The sequence below is a fragment of the Tyto alba genome, unplaced genomic scaffold (assembly GCF_018691265.1).
Source record: "Tyto alba isolate M040663 unplaced genomic scaffold, T.alba_DEE_v4.0 Super-Scaffold_46, whole genome shotgun sequence".
In the NCBI taxonomy this organism is placed as follows: Eukaryota; Metazoa; Chordata; class Aves; order Strigiformes; family Tytonidae; genus Tyto; species Tyto alba.
In genome coordinates, this window is record NW_024881322.1 from 7,677,761 (window position 1) to 7,681,227 (window position 3,467).

Genomic DNA, 3,467 nt, shown 5'->3' on the forward strand with positions numbered 1-3,467 from the left:
GCCTTTGTAGTTAACTGTATGTTACAGAACAGTATCTGTGCATATTTGTTTTCAGGTTACTTTTTCCAGAATCCAGCAACTAAATAAATGGAGCATTTTGAGAGGAAAAACTCATCATTAACTTGCCTCTCTTTTAATTAAAAACAAAACCAAAAACCAACACCTTTTTAAATATAAAGCATTTGAGATGGTGATGAATTTGAAGCAGATGCTGAAACAACTATGCTCAGGAGCCTGCAGTTCATACTCCCGAGACCAAGTGGTAGAACTCATTTAAGGCCAGGTTCCTCTGTGCAGAGAACTATGCTTATACACATGTACATAATAGACATGTTGCTGTGATTAATTTCATGCAGGGAGGAAGCTGTCTGTATGGGCTCTGTCTGTCATTGTTTAGCCCTTAAAATAAAGATCAGAGGCAGGAATAGTTTTCCCCACAGTGGCAAGTGGCAAATGTTCAGGGCATCCTAATAGCACCTTCAAGCAGAACCATGCCCAGGGCTCCCGAGAAAGAAGAACACCCAAACCCGTCCCTGTTTCATCTGAGGAGGTGGCCCCTGAAATGGAAGCATCCCCTCACCTCTCCCAGTATCTACCCAAACCACCCCAATTGAGGATGCAGCCTTTCTGGCCTCAACAGGGACCAGTGATGGCCTCAAGCAATGTTACTTCTACATTTCTGAACGCAAGAGGGGAGGCGATGTCCTAGCTGGGTGGTGGAGACATGCCAGGCCCAGCATGGCTCAGGGGGAAACTGGTTTCAAAGTCAAGCAGCTAGGTGTAATTCAGCCAAGCACAGCTTGCTTCTTTTTCATGGAGGGGCTGTGACTGTGCAAGTAGTGCAGTAAAAAAATGAGTATTTAACCCTTGCTGGGAAAAACAGCAGGTAGGTCAAAGTTGTTGCAGGGACACCAACGTACCCTGAAACTCTTTCTACACCTTTCACAAGCTTTCTCTCATCTCCCACATTTGACAAAAGTTAAAAAAAAAAAAAGGAGAAAGGAAAAAAAAAAAGCCTCAGAACAAAAAACCTCCAGAAGAAACACATCGAGGATGCCTGTAAATGCCTTTTGCTCAGTAGGGCTCAAATCCCTTGAAATCAGTCACATATAGCAGACTTGATCCCTCCCACACTCCTTTTCACTGTGTCTCTCCCCTGACAGGAGAAGAGGCACATGGCACTCCCCTCCATCCCTCCAGCAGACCACCATTCCCTTCAGCAAGGATTTACACCCACGTGTGTAGGACAGAAATTCTCCTTGGTGAGCACTATCAAAGTTCAGCTTTATGCTGACAACGAAATAAAAAAAATCAAAAAGAAGTAAAAAGGGTAGTACCTACTTTACATGAAACATTTATTTTCTTCTAAATAATGCCTTCTGAAATCCAATAATTTCCAGTTAGGAGAAAATAAAATAGTTTTGCTGCAAAGATGACAGGACATTGCCAAAACTTCTCATATGCTTCTGAGAAAAGACCTTTCAGAAAGTGAGGCCATTTTCCTAGCCTCATTTCTAAAAAGGTGTTGTAAGCTGACGGAGCGTTGCTCTGTTACAGCATCTTTGACAGGATGCATCACAGCACTCTTTCTACAGCTAAGAGTGACTGTAGCAGTTGTACCAGGATAAATACACATAATCTATACATCAAAATACACACAACACACAAATTTAGCATGAAACAAAACAGTTCCTTCAGTTTTTGAAGATTCATCTTGCCCAGAAGCATAAAGCCTGACTTGTGTGCACCAGTGTAGCAATTCTTTAATGCAAGAGATGGACGCAGCCCAAACCACTACAAGAAACCTTTTTAGAGTTAGGAATGTTGCTAATTGAATCAATTTGCTATGCTTCATTTATGTTGATGGAACAACATGCCAGAAATTTCTAAGTCCCTGTAAAAAGACTGTGCCTTCCTCCAGGCTGGGATCAGTTTCCCACAGCAGAATTCCTCGGTTTCAAAGAAAATTAGGTAACCCATGCTTACTTAATCGCTGGGAAGCTATACGTTATGAAAGATAAACCAATCACTAAGTTGGATGTAAAAAGACACCTACACTAAAGAAATTAATCCTGTAATTCAACTAGCTTCAAAGTTTTGGGGGAAACCGATTTGGTCCCATCTTTGTGTACACTGCACCCCACAATTAAGATGCTGGCTGGTGACACAGATGAGGGTTATCCAGCATTTTGCTTCCTCCTTGCCTCCCAACACCATTCACATACTTAAATGTATTCTCTGTCACACTCACAAGTATCCCCGGTTAGTATCTTCAGAGTAACAATTTTTTTTTTCCCCTGGGGTCAAGCAGTTGAAGTCTCAGTATCAGTCTGGTGTCAATAACAATAAAAACAACTTTTTAATTTCTTAGTGGTACACTACAAATTTTGCTCTAATCCAAAGACCAGTAACTCAGCTCTTAATTTATCTGGAAATTGCACTAGACTATTCACATATGTGCTTAAAAATAAAACAATTGCTGAATGTTTTGATAGACTGAGATTGCCCAAACCTCACAGATTCGAACCCAAGAAGTATCCTTTCAGCTTTGATGCTTTGGACAACAAAACCGGCCACTTCTGTTTGCTCTTCCGAAAAGCAGACTACATTTGGGCCTGGAGTTTCTGAACTGCTGTCCTCCTGTGGATGCCCACCTTTCAGTTAAAGGTTAACCAGACTTAGAAATTTTTCTTTTTAGATAAAGACCACTGCATGGGAACTAATCCAGAATGGCACAATCTCAGTGAAAATCCAAACAACAAGTACTTTAATCTACATTCATATTAAGTGGCAATTTTGCAGAGGGCCTAGGGACTGTCCAAGTTTCCTACGCCTTCCAAGAGTAGATCTGACTAATTCAGCCTAGGATCCATTCCCATCAATTACTAGGATCCTCAGTAGTGAGGATTTCAAACAATATTTTTTATGTGCATTAAACTTGCCTCAAAATAAATAAAAGCGTAAATCACGAAAGCAGTCAGTATGTACTGATTCCACGCACTTTAATTTAGAACAAAAAAGGGCTCCACACATTTTCATAAAGGTCTCTTCTGGGCTGAAGGACTAGTCATAAAGTGTACTTTTATGCTGTTATCCCTGAAAATAAATTAATTTGGAATTCAATTGTATGTGTCAGTTGGACATGAATAAATTACAAACATCACGACCCTACCGAGAAGCCACTGAACCATTTACTTTTATATGAAAGCTTCAAATATTTTACAACCCTTCTCTCCAGTGGTCTAAACACATGCCTTTAAAAACAGCAGTTAATACCACATCACTGGCTATGCAGGAAAAAGGACACACAGAGTCAGCAGTGTATTATCCCAGCAAACTAGATTCTCTAGAAACCCATTTGCTATCATATAGGGTAATGGCGTAGCTATTCACAGTTAGACATCAAAATACTCAAGGTTGAGCTTACACACACACACACAAGACAGACATACACTAATTACTCCAAC